The 14,626-nt window shown below is 36.8% G+C and overlaps 1 protein-coding gene and 1 pseudogene across 2 annotated transcripts in view; one reads left to right on the top strand and one right to left on the bottom strand.

Moving 5' to 3' along the window:
- Positions 1 to 14,626, bottom strand: part of FRK (fyn-related Src family tyrosine kinase) — a 114,994-nt gene that overhangs the window by 85,191 nt on the left and 15,177 nt on the right. The window lies entirely within an intron of this gene.
- Positions 7,733 to 8,533, top strand: LOC105529616 (annotated as a pseudogene).

The following is a 14,626-nucleotide window of genomic DNA, read 5'->3' on the forward strand; positions in this document are numbered from 1 at the left end:
GAAAAATACATTTTAGTAACATTCAAAAATGTCATTATAACACAACATATTACTTTGTGCCAAAAATACTTCAGTGAATTTCAGAGAGAAGGAAAATCACATCTAGCTCTAATGGTTGAGAAGAGATGTCATGCAGGAAGTTAGGTTTAAACTGGACATTGAACAATTTAGATGGCAGAGAAACGAGTACACATTCAGAACAATAATTTTAATTTATGTTCCAAACTCCACGTCACCCCAATTTGGAGTAAGAAATAAACTCAATGGATCTGTGTATGTCTAAGCCAATCAGAATTAGAGTCCATGGACTCCCACAAAGCCATATGACCTCCAAGTCTGACATCAAAATTACATTAAGATCAGCTAGAAATAGATTCGGTTAGGTTTCTGTCCATTTGTTTCTTAAAAGATGAAAGTGTTATAAAAATACACCATGACTTGGTTATCTTTAACCAACTTACCTGTGAAATATGAAACAATAGATTAGGAATAAAATTTATTTTGAGAAACAATATGATCATTCACATGAAAACTGTCCCAAGCTCTCAGATATTTTTAAATTCCTAAAATATTTTCCCAGACTTACAGACAATGATTTATCATTGCTTCATTCTAACAAACCATCACCATAATTCTGAAATTATAACTAAATTCATATCCAAAATATACACAAGAGGAAGCTGTAGAAAAATTTCCAACATAAGGTTCCTTCCTAATAAAATGAATCCCTCACTGTATTCTAAGGCCTACAGTGTCAGGAACTGTATATCATTTCTCAGATTCTTCCACATATGGAGCACACGGAAGACAATAAATTTTTTCTGATAAAATCAACACAGGTAAAAATCATAAAGTAAAAGACTAATAGACAACATTATAGAAATACTTTAAAATTTTGTGTAGCAAAAAAATAATAATAAAAGACAAAAGGCAAGCTAAAACTGAAAAACATTATCTACAACACATCAGAAAAAAGAGATGCTTTCTTTACAATGTTCTCTTACATGTAAATAAGAAAAGATCAACATCTAAGAGAAAAAGGGGCAAACATGCAGCCTATCTCCAACACCACGATATCCTAAGGAAGGAGTGATCATTAGAGAATAAGTATAGAAAAAAATCAAGATTCACATGGCAGGTTTAATAAGTTTGCTTAATAATACAGAATTTGAAGAGAAATATTTAATAAACATGAGGTGTATTGATGAATGTGCATAATCCACTCAGCATTGTTATTACGATCCATGTTTAAACACTTTATATTGTTAATTAATGTTGGTTAATATTGGAAGTTCTGTTAATTATAACTAAAATGTCAAGTAGCATTATCGCAAACATATATTCATTTATATTTCATGGCTATGTTTAATTTCTTGAGGGAGGGAGAAACACCTTTGAGATGCAGAGAGTAATTTTATGTAATAGCACCGCAGAATTGATTCACATTGTTTTTCCATGTTTACAGCTTTTTTTTAGGTGTGTATATATTGCATTCAATTCATTGAAAAAAAATTCTTCTTTGCAGACGTAAATGGAATTCTTGCCTGTGATAAGCAAAAATAAAAATAAAAATTTAAAAAATACGGAAATAAGAGAAAAACAAATGCAATCGAGGGTTGTGGAAATGCCTAGGACTGAAATCTAGAAATCTGTTTATTAATAACATAGCCTTTTGTTGGCATTTTTAGAAATACTAGAGACTATTTTCACCTCTCAGATTGTCCTTTCTTGCACTCGGCATCCTTGAGCAAGAAAGACTGTGTTCTCCATGCTGTATGATGGAACACAGGCAGCCACTTATTAATAAGAATCAATTTGAACTGCCAGGCAGAGATGAAACATCAGCACAAGTTAATTAAAAGGTTACATTTCAATTCAAATATCTAAGTAAGAATAATAGCCATTCCCACAATACCAATAGACTTTGAAACTGGCTATGTTCACCAATATCCTCAGGATAAATGTACATATACATGGACCAAAAAAAGACATTTTCCCTTTAATATAAAAGTAAATTACTTAAGGATAATTCGGCCTAAGCCCATAGATCAGTGGTTCAGGCTAGAGCAAGGTATTACACCTATGAGAACAGTTCTTCAGCTTTTAAATTCTAATTGAGCCAGTTATTTTTCTCTTTATTTTGTACAAATTTATTGAACAATAAAGTTTAAAATCTAGGGTCTAAACAAATTTTATAAAAATCATTTTTCAACTTGGTGTCTACTTTTCTGCCCCATAAAAGTCCTGTGGCAGAAGTGGAAAAAGCCAAGGAAACAGAAATGAGGAATTAAGTCAGAGAAGTGATGGTGTAAATGAGAGATAATTAGGGCCTTGGAAGTCCCTGCAAGGAGACTCAGAATTCAGCTCTAAGTCAGATAGAAAACTGCTGGAGGATTTTGAACAGAGAAGTAATTTTAATTTTTTGGCATTTTAATGGGGTCACTCTGCCTGCTGGGTTGAGCATAGTCTGTATTTAAGGTAAGGGGTACAGAAACTATCATTCTAAGCCAGATTGAAAGTTCAAAGTGGGTTGGACCAGATGGGGACAGGAGCTGGTAAGAGATGGTTCATTTGTGGACACTGCCGAAGGAAGAGGCAAAGCAATGTGTCTGGAAATGAGGCATGAAAAGAAAATGGAAATCAGAATGATTCCGAGGTATTTGACCAGAGCAAATGGAGGATATTTGCTGTTGACAGAGCTGGGGGAAACTTTGTGGGACTGGGTCATGGAATGAATGTAAGAGCTCAGTTTGAGAGTTATTAGAAATGTCTGGAATTTGAAAACTTCCATTTGCATATGGCAATGTCAAGTAGATCATTGAGTATACATGTCTCAAATTGAATGAGATGATCAAGAAAGTGAGGACAGAGAGAGGGGAGAACCAGAGTTAGAACTCTGGGGCACTCTGACGTTTACTAGTAAAACAGAAAGAAACAGCAAAAAATGTCTCAGCCAGTGGTATAGAAGGAAACCTGGAGATCAGCTGTACTGGCGATCAATTAAAGAAAGTTTATTAAAGACAATGAGTTATCAAGTGGTAAACAATGTTGGCAGTGGTTACCAGAGACTGGGAAGAGTAGTGGGGAAGGGTATGAACAGAGGTTTATTGGGTAAAAACATACAGTTAGACAGAAGGAATAAGTTCTAATGTTTAATAGCACAGTATGATGTCTATACTTAACAGTAATTATATATTTCAAAATACCTAGAAGAGAGAATTTGGAATGTTCCCAACACGGAGAATCGATCAGTGAGGTGATGGATATCCCAATTACCCTGATTTGATCATTACATATTGTATGCATCAATCAAAATATCACATGTATACCATAAATATGTATAATTATTATACATCAAGAATAATGTAGATAACTAAAATGAGGACTAAAAACTGACCAACAGGTATTACAATGTGAAATTTCCTTGGTGACTTTTGATAAGAGCAGCTTCCCAGAGTAGTAAGAATAGTCTAACTGCAGTGTGTTCAAGAGAGAATGAGTCAGCAAATTCAGATTGTGGGAAACTCCACAGGCAAAGGAAATAAATTGCAAGGAAACTAAAGCAGAGAGAAGATCCATATTAAACGAGATTAAAAGAGACAAATCAACCAATTAGAACAAATGGACTTTATGTGGACGAACAAGCAACAACAAGATATACCCACAAAAATCTGGATTCAAACAAATCATAAAAAACAAACTATAAAACTGTGAGAAGTTTTATACTGGATACTTGGTAATATTAGGGTATTTTTTTTACTTTTTAGGGGTGATTGTTTTATAATTACGTTTGTTTATTAAGATTATTTCATGTATTTTAGATACACTTACAAAAGGATTTACAGATAGAATTATATGATGTCTAGGATGTGATTCAAAATAACACCATAGTGGGTAGAGATTGGGTGGGAAGAAGAAATATTAATATAAGGATGGGATAAGATTGCCATATGTTGAGAATTGTTAAAGTTGAGTAATGGCACCTGGTGGTACTGTTCTCTATCCTTTTTATATGTTTGAACTTTTTTATAATAAAAATTTTTAAATTGTGGTGTGGGGGATCAGAGAGAGAAGAAAAAAAAAAGGACACTGAGTATAGGCAACTTTTTCAGAATTTTGCTGTAGAGATTCTGCAGTAATCAGAGGAGAAGTAGAGTCAAGAGTTGTTTTTAAGAGTTAAGAATACTGATTTTGTTTGCTGCTGCTTGGCCTTCCAAGAAGAATTTAGTTCTGACAAATAATTTAATTCTTTACTAATCAGTACTAATCAGAAGTTAAGTTATAGTGACTTTAAGAGAGATCAAAAATTGTTCTAAGAAATCAATACACAAATATCCAACTTCAGTTGACCTCACAGAATGCTTAATCATCCACACTAATTTCTAAGTCTTATTCTTTCCCAATATAACTACAACCATTACTCACACCTACATATCCATCAAAAACACACATTCAGAAACTCTCTACATAATAACATTGAATGAAAATTCTGTTTCAAAGTTATAATCTGCTAATATAACTCACTAGCAAAGTATTAGCACATGATAGGTAATAAATTTGGATTAAATATAACCAATGCCTAAATCAAAAAATGAAGAAGCAAGGAAAATTGTCATACGCTTTATGTAGCTATTCCTTAAAATCAAACTATCAACTCATTGGCTTATTAGTAGAGTTAATTGTTAAATGTTTTCCTTAATCACTACTGTACTCATTTTTTTTCAACGTTGCTGGCTAACAAGTACTCAGTTGTTGCAACAACTACCCACAAATAAATACACAGCAGGTGAATGTCTGTTTCTATGGTTTCTATTTACAGTAGAGAGAGATTGTTTAACACTTGCTACTTTCCTTTTATAACAGAAATTTAAGTATTGCCTTCTCCCTATTCTTATCCTTCTTGTCCTCCATCCTGTAATGCTATCGATTTTCTTTCTCTTCATCTGGCTCCCTTTCTTAATCACCATTACCCTAAGTTCCATTAAAAGTGATTTAATTTCAGTTTTCCATTCTAGGAAAAATGTCTGGACAGAAAAGGAACAAACAGTGGGAGAGCTGCCTGCACTTTTTAAAAAAAGTTTGAGCAAATATACTTTGTTTCTTAAACTAGATCAGCAACTTAAGAAGAAATGACAGTTTCCTTCTTTGCTTAGACAAAGCCTCTTTCTATGACAAATCCTTGGGTAACAGGGATAGTTCCCCCCCGCCTCCATCTTTCAGCAGTGTCTGATATCTGCTTGATAAGATAAGCTTCAGGAATGCAGTGAGCCAATTACTTGGGTTGCCCTCAGCAAATATACTTACTTACTGCTGGATCAAACTAAAATATTCATTATTTATACCCCTATTTCTGTACTGTGGTACAAAATTATAGCAAACAAAAGTTGGTAAAATATAATGTCACGTGGATAACAAAAAAACATCAGTTTGAAAAATAATTTGGGATCATTTTTCTCATAATATCCTCTGTAGCAAATTGAATCACCCAAGTGTGCTCAATGATCTGTCAGTGTACAATGATGTGATAGAAATGGTAAAACAAAATCCTTTTTGAGATATCATCCCAAAACTGTTGAGCAAAGATTCCTAGGAGATAGTCTTCCCTTGCATTTGAGAAAATTAGCTTCTGGGAAGTGACTTTCAAAGTCAAACAAGGTGGTAACATTCTGTTGAAAAGGAAAAAAAATACTTTATTCATTAAACAAGTAAAATTGTGTTAAAACATAGATATCAATGTACTTAACTGTAAATGTAAATGTACAGATATATTGAGCAAATTCAATGAGCACTGTCCTGTGTCAACATTGGAACTGTGCAGAAACATATAAACCTTCTCTAATCCGAGTTCAATTATATATTCCTTTAACTCCTCAAAAAGCAATTTCATATTGTACATGTGAGCATGCCAATGGAAAAAAAGTTACTTTTAGTATTATTAACATAGTATTTTTTGAATATCAAGTATTTCTTTGAATATCAGCAAAAAACACATATTTCAGGTTTGTCCTAATGGAGAATGTCAGGCACACCCAAATGTATCAGTGCTTTCTTTGTAGACTTTCTTAATCACTCAGCCAAGCAAAGCCATTCACTTACTCTAATTCCCTACAGAAGTCTTTAGTTTTACCACCTTTAAAATGCCTGTACAGCCAATTTCCCATTAGCAAATGTAAAAGATTTTATATTACCATTAAGCTGCTTTAACAAACTCAATTTTAGGTCCCCGAAGTCTCTTACTTGGTTCCACTGCCTGTACAATAGGTGTCTATAATTTTGTGCATAGCTTTCTTTTTACATTGAGAAAGATAAACAACACCAAAGTGTAATAGATAATTTGGTTGATATAAATTAAGTAGAATGAGGAAAGAAATGGGCTTAATTCACTTTCAATGACAATGATTAGAATTTCATTTTCTACACTACAGACCCAATAGTAAAGGAGCAAAAGCTCCAGGGATTTTGAAAATATAATTAAAATAATATAAGCACAGAATCATGAACTTTCTGGCATGCCCATATTTGTCTGACTTATTTCCATACTAAGCACAATATCCATATCCAATCTTCCCTCAGCTAATGCATACTATTATCTGTCTACTAGTAAATCCTTTCTTATCCTCTATAGTTTCTCACACATTCTCACTTTACTTGTTTTCCTTAAACATTAGCTTATTTCTTTTATTTTCGCCTTTGGGGTCATTTGTTTAATAAACATCTTCTTTTCTGATGTTTATTAAAAATTCACCTGCCTTTTTAAATCACATTTTAAACTAATGTGTCTCCTCTTTTTCTTTGTCTTGATTGTTTTCTCTACACTTCGTATTTCTCCTCTACTGCACCTGGGTCTCATTCAGGTAGAGTAAAGAAAGGCCCAACTGAAGGCACTTTCCTGCCTCGCTTTGCAGATTTGGAGGAAAACAGAATGAACGCTACACAAGTGTACAAACCCACAAATGAGGGAAAAGCGCAGGGAGCTAGCGTCAAATTCTCTAGCAAAGATGTGCACAGTTAGAATTGAAAAGCAATGGGATAAACAAGGTAAGAGGCAGAAGAGACAGCACCAACCAGCATGAGAGCCAGAGAAGCAAAATGGGAAGGAAGTAAGGAAGTAGCTAGAGGAGGTTTCTGGCCAACATTCATTAATTACAATTCTATCAAGCAGCCTGTCTTGTTTGGTTTACAATTAGTCTTCCAACCAAGCTCAGAAAGACAATTTAAAAATGTATTTTTTAATTAGTATATAGATTAAGATATAATATTCTTTTTTCTTTATAATTTAAGGTTCTAAAATGTAAAACATGTCAAGACTGATCATTATTATTCATGTATTAGAGCAGGTTAAAATAGCAGATGCCTATAAAACGCTACATATATTCTATAGAATAAGAATTTAAAAGAATTCAAAAAAAGAGAGTGTGAAAAGGAAGAAAATAAGCCAGACTTAAAGACAAATATGGTTATTATGAATAAGCATTAGGTGAACTCTGAGCTTCCTAGTGGCTAAGAATAAAGAAAACTGTGATGTGTAATAAATTTTTAGTATCTGCTATGAGGAAGCAAATCAATTTTTCAAGAGAAACGAACCTTAAACTTTTGTCCATACTAATCCTACAACACAGGTTCTTACATTTTTTTAACATGATTCCTTTTAGAATATCATAAAACCTATAATCCCGAGCCTAGAAAATCACAGAAGGCTGACACAGACTTTCAGCGCCTCAGCTCCAGCGCCATGGCGCCCTCCAGGAAGTTCTTTATGGGGGAACTGGAAGATGAACGGACGGAAGAAGAGTGGTGGAGCTCATGGGCATTCTGATCGCGGCCAAGGTGCCGGCCGACACTGAGGCGGTTTACGCTACCCCCGCTGCCTATATCGACTTTGCCCCAGAAGCCAGAGCCGAAGATTGCTGTGACTGCGCAGAACTGCTACAAAGTAACTAACGGGGCCTTTACTGCAGAGATCACCCCTGGCATGATCAAAGACTGCGAAGCCAGTCTGGGGTCCTGGGGCACTCAGAGAGTGGCATGTCTTTGGGGAGTCAGATGAGCTGATTGAGCAGAAAGTGACCCATGCTATGGCAGAGGGACTCAGAGTAATCGCTTGCATTGGGGAGAAGCTAGCTGAAAGGGAAGTGGCATCACTGAGAAGTTTGTTTTCGAGCAGAAGAAGGTCATCGCAGATAACGTGAAGGACTGGAGCAAGGTCATCCTGGCCTATGAGCCCACGTGGGCCATTGGTACCAGCAAGACTGTACCACCCTAGCAGGCCCAGAAAGTACAGGAGAAGCTCCAAGAATGGCTTAAGTCCAACGTCTCTGATGCGGTGGCTCAGAGCACCCGTATCATGTATGGAGGCTCTGTGATCGGGGCAAGCTGCAAGGAGCTGGCCAGCCAGCCTGAGGTGGATGGCTTCCTCGTGGGTGATGCTTCCCTCAAGCCCGAATTCGTGGACATCATCAATGCCAATGAGCCCCATCCATCTTCCCTATCCTTCCTTCCAAGCCAGGGACTAAGCAGCCCAGAAACCCAGTAACTGCCCCTCTCCTGCGCATGTTTCTGATGGTGTCATCTGCCCCTTCTTGTGGCCTCATCCAAACTATACCTTCCTTTACCGTTTATATCTTCACCCTGTAATGGTTGGGACCAGGCCACTCCCTTCTACACTTAGTATAACCTTGGAACTAGATGTCACTAAGGTGGCTTCTCCTTGGCTGAGAGGTGGAAGGGGTGGAATTTGCTGCTGGGTCCCCTAGGCCCTAGTGAGGGCAGGAGAGAAACCATCCTCTCCCTTCTTACACAGTGAGGCTGAGATCCTCCCCTCCGAAGCCAAGAGTGCTGCCCTTTCCCACAGTGCCCGCACCTGTGTGTGCTGTGTATGTGAACCATCCACATGTGAGGGAATAAACACCTGGCAGTAAAAAAAAAAAAAAAAAAGGAAAAAGAAAATCACAGAAATGTTGTAGACATTTGCAGAGATTCATGAACTCTTTCAAGCCTATCCTTGGAACCTCTAGGAGTCCATGATCTACATATTAAGGATTCTTGTCATTAGAATGGACATGGGGGAAGTTTTAAAAGTCATAGTGAATAATGACAGCAGAAACTGCAAAATCTGTTTTTATGTCTTTCTTATTTATGTTGAGAGCATAATATTAAGGGATAATTTAGTGAAAATAATTGTGTAAAGAAGGTAAAGTTATGAACTACATACGTGCAATCACAATGTTTATATTTGACCTTATGGCCAGCATACTAGCTACCTTTATTTTTCATGGCATAAGTGACATCTAATAATTTCTTCTAATAATGTCCTGTGGAAGTATAGAATCTATAATACTCAAATAAGTAATTCTAATAGCAATCCATTTATAATTCTCTTACTATATTTTATAGTTTACTAACATACATTGCCAAACAATATATTATTTGGTTTTCCTTATTTGTGGGCTTTATAAAAATAGAATCATGTTACATGTAGTTTCTTGAAACTTTTTTCACCCAACATTATGCTTCCAAATTGCATCCATGTTATTATATATCACTCAAGTCATTATTTTAATCTTGTATAATATTTTATTCAATAAATAAGCCATAAATTATTCCTCACCCATTAATAGACATTTGAATTGATTCTAGTATTTTGCTATTAGAAATTTAGGTGTTATCAACATCTTCTGGGAAAAAGGTTTTACTCCGACAATGGAAACAGGGGAAGAACTCATAGGCTCACTACTAGTAATAGTCTAAGTCTTGGGCTAGCTGGTTAAATGGATGTTCATTAATCATTATGCTTTAGAACCTACCTGAAAGTTACATATATTATTTTGTATTTATAAAATATATTTTTAAGTTAAGTTAAAATTGATAAATAGAATATTTTATAATACTAAAAATTTTGGATAATGGAGATTCATGCTTTAAAAGATGGTAGAAATTTCTTTAAACACCAAAATTTTCAAAAGTGAAAAATTATCTATGGGGATTCTTTGGTCTTCACTAATTATTATGTAACAATGTTTTCTATCATTTTCCCAGGACCTATGAAATCAATAGCATGACTTTCCATTTTCCTAAACTACCACTTCCCTGTTAGACTTTGATAAGAGATAGCACAGAGTTCAAAGTGATTCAGCATCAAAACAAGTACCTGTTTGTTTTGCTATGAACTATTGCATAACACAAATGCAAGGTACTGAGTTGCTTTTTTTATTGTTTTTATCTGAAATATAACTGTATTCTCTGGATTATAACAGCCTAAAGCTAAACAGAGGAATACTCTATAACCACTGTATACCAGAAAAGAAAACCAGGGCTTCCTAATTCATTCCCTATCTGTCTTCTAGGAAAGTGCAAAGAGGATCATGTGTTGTTCTTGTGTATAAAAGATTCCTTGAAACATCTTGGATCAAGTCTTGCGTAAGATGGCCAAATAGGAACAGCTCCGGTCTGCAGCTCCCAGCAAGATCAACACATAAGGTGGGTGATTTCTGCATTTCCAGCTGAGGTACCTGGCTCATCTCATTGGGACTGGTTAGACAGTGGGTGCAGCTCACAGATGGCAAACAGAAGCATGAGGCATCACCTCAGCTGGGAAGCACAAAGGGTCAGTGAACCCCCTTCCCTAGCCGAGGGAAGCCGTAAGGGACTGTGCCATGAGGAATAGTGCACTCTAGCCCAGATACTACTCTTTTCCTACAGTCTTCACAACCCACAGACCAGGAGATTCCCTCGGGTACCTATGCCACCAGGGTCCTGGGTTTCAAGCACAAAAGTGGGTGACCGTTTGGGCAGACACTGAGCTAGCTGCAGGAGTGTTTTTCATACCCCAGTGGCACCTGGATCACCAGCAAGACAGAATTGTTCACTCCCCTGGAAAGGGGGCTGAAAGCCAGGGATCCCAGTGGTCTAGCTCAGCAGATTGTACCCCCACAGAGCCCAGCAAGCTAAGATTCACTGACCTGAAATTCTTGCTGCCAGCACGGCAGTCTGAAGTCGACCTGGGACACTAGAGCTTGGGCAGGGAAGGGGCATCCACCATTACTGAGGCTTAAGTAGGCAGTTTTCCCCTCACAGTGTAAACAAAGCCACCAGGAAGTTCGAACTGGGCAGAGACCACCACAGCTCTGCAAAGTTGCTATAGCCAGACTGCCTCTGTAGCTTCCTCCTCTCTGGGCAGGGCATCTCTGAAAGAAAGGCAGCAGCCCCAATGAGAGGCTTATAGATAAAACTCCCATCTCCCTGGAAAAGAGCCCCTGGGGGAAGGGGCAGCTATGGGCGCAGCTTCAGCAGACTTACACATTCCTGCCTGCCAGCAAAGGGAAGCCCATTAGACTAACAGCAGATCTCTCTGCAAAAACCCCACAAGCCAGAAGAGAGTGGGGGCCAATATTCAACATTCCTAAAGAAAATAATTTTCAACTCAAAATTTTAAATCCAGCCAAACTAAGCTTCATAAGCAAAGGAGAAATAAAATCCTCTACAGACAAGCAAATGCTGAGAGATTTTGTCACCACCCGGCCTGCCTTACAAGAACCCCTGAAGGAAGCACTAAATATGGAAAGGAAAAACTGCTTTCCGACACTGCAAAAACATAACAAATTGTAAAGACCATCGACACTGTGAAGAAACTACATCAACTAACGGGCAAAATAACCAGCTAGCATCATAATGATAGAATCAAATTCACACAACATTAACCTTAAATGTAAATGGGCTAAATGCTGCAACTAAAAGACATAGACAGGCAAATTGGATAAAGATTAAAGACTCATTGATATGCTGTATTCAGGAGACCCATCTCATGTGCAAAGACACACATAGGCTCAAAATAAAGGGATGGAGGAATATTTACCAAGCAAATGGTAAGCAAAAAAAAAAAAAAGGAGGGTTGCAGTCCTAGTCTCTGATAAAACAGACTTTAAACCAATAAAAATCAAAAAAGACAAAGAAGAGCATTACATAATGGTAAAGGGATCAATGCAACAAGAAGAGCTAACAATCCTAAATATATATGCACCTAATATAAGTGCACCCAGATTCATAAAGCAAGTTCTTAGAGGCCTACAAAGAGACATAGACTCTCACACAATAATAGTGGGAGACTTTAACATCCACTGTTAATATCAGACAGACAAAAATGAGACAGAAAATTAACAAGGATATTCAGGACTTGAACTCTTCTCTTGACCAAGCGGACCTAATAAACATCTACATAACTCTCCACCCAAAATCAACAGAATATACATTCTTCTCAGCACCACATTGCACTTATTCTAAAAGTGATCACATAATTGGAAGTAAAGCACTCCTTAACAAATGCAAAAGAACAGAAATCATAACAAACAGTCTCTCAGACCACAGTGCAATCAAATTAGAACTCAGGATTAAGAAACGTACTCAAAACCACACAACTACATGGAAACTGAACAACCTGCTCCTGAATGACTACTGGGCAAATAATGAAATTAAGGCAGAAATAAATAAGTTCTTTGAAACCAATGAGAACAAAGACACAACATACCAGAATCTCTGGGACATAGCTAAAGCAGTGTTTAGAGGGAAGTTTATAGCACTGACTGCCCACAGGAGAAAGCAGGAAAGATCTAAAATAGACACCCTAACATCACAATTAAAAGTACTAGAGAAGCAAGAGCAAACAAATTCAAAAGCTAGCAGAAGACAAGAAATAACTGAGATCAGAGCAGAACTGAAGGAGACAGAGACATGAAAAACCCTTCAAAAAAAATCAATGAATCCAGGAACTGGTTTATTGAAAAGATTAACAAAATAAATAGACCACTAGACAGACTAATAAAGAAGAAAAGAGAGAAGAATCAAATAGACACAAAAAATGAAAAAGGGAATATCACCACTGATCCCACAGAAATACAAAATGCCATCAGAGAACACTATAAACACCTCTACATAAATAAACTAGAAAATCTAGAAGAAATGGATAAATTCCTGGAAACATACACCCTCCCAAGTCTAAATCAGAAAGAAGTTGAATCCCTGAACAGGCCAACAACAAGTTCCAAAATTGAGGCAGTAATTAATAGCCTTCCAACCAAAAAAAAAAACCCCAGGACCAGACGGATTCACAGCTGAATCCTACCAGAGGTACAAAGAGAAGCTGGTACCATTCCTTCTGAAACTATTCCAAACAATAGAAAAAGAAGCACTCCTCCCTAACTCATTTTATGAGGCCAGCATCATCCTGAGACCAAAACCTAGCAGAGACACAATTAAAAAAAGAAAATTTCAGGCCAATATCCCTGATTAACATTGATGTGAAAATCCTCAATAAAATACTGGCAAACTGAATCCAGCAACATATAAAAAGCTTATCCACCACAATCAAGTTGGTTTCATCCCTGGGATGCAAGTCTGGCTCAACACATGCAAATCAATAAACATAATCCATCACATAAACAGAACCAATGACAAAAACCACATGATTATCTCAATATATACAGAAAAGGCCTTCAATAAAATTCAACACCCCTTCATGCTAAAACATCTCAATAAACTAGGTATTGATGGAATGTATCTCAAAATAATAAGAGTAAATTATGACAAACCCACAGTCAATCTCATACTGAATGGGCAAAAGCTGGAAGCATATCCTTTGAAAACTGGCACAAGACAAGGATGACCTCTCCCACCAATCCTGTTCAACATGGTATTGAAAGTTCTGGCCAAAGCAGTCAGGCAAGAAAAAGAAATAAAGAGTATTCAAACAGGAAGAGAGGAAGTCAAATTGTCCCTGTTTGCAGATGACATGATTGTGTATTTAGAAAAGCCCGTTGTCTCAGCCCAAAATTTCCGTAAGCTGATAAGCAACTTCAGCAAAGTCTCAATACAAAATCAATGTGCAAAATTCACAAGCATTCCTATACACCAATAACAGACAAACAGAGAGCCAAATCATGAGTGAACTCCCATTCACAATTGCTACCAAGAGAGTAAAATACCTAGGAATACAACTTACAAGAGATGTGAAGGACCTCTTCAAGAAAACTACAAACCACTACTCAAGGAAATAAGAGAGGACACAAACAACTGGAAAAACATTCCATGCTCATGGATAGAAAGAATAAATACCATGAAAATGGCCATACTGTCCAAAGTAATTTAAAGATTCAATGCTATCCCCATCAAGCTACCATTTACTTTCTTCTCAGAATTAGAGAAAACTTTAAATTTCATATGGAACCAAAACAGAGCCCGTATAGCCAAGACAATCCTAAGCAAAAAGGACAAAGCTGGAGGCATCATGCCACCTGACTTCAAACTATACTACAAGGCGACTGTAACCAAAACAGCATGGTACTGCTACCAAAACAGATATATAGACCGATGAGACAGAACAGAGGCCTCAGAAATAATGCCACACATCTACAACCGTCTGATCTTTGACAAACCTGACAAAAACAAGCAATGGGGAAAGGATTCCCTATCAAATAAATGGTGCTGGGAAAACTGGCTAGCCATATGCAGAAAACTGAAACTGAACCCCTTCCTTACACCTTATACAAAAATTAACTTGAGATGCATTAAAGACTTAAACATAAGACCCAAAACCATGAAAACCCTAGAAGAAAACTTAGGCAATACCATTGAGGAC

The sequence above is a fragment of the Mandrillus leucophaeus genome, unplaced genomic scaffold (assembly GCF_000951045.1).
Source record: "Mandrillus leucophaeus isolate KB7577 unplaced genomic scaffold, Mleu.le_1.0 Scaffold774, whole genome shotgun sequence".
Taxonomy (NCBI): domain Eukaryota; kingdom Metazoa; phylum Chordata; class Mammalia; order Primates; family Cercopithecidae; genus Mandrillus; species Mandrillus leucophaeus.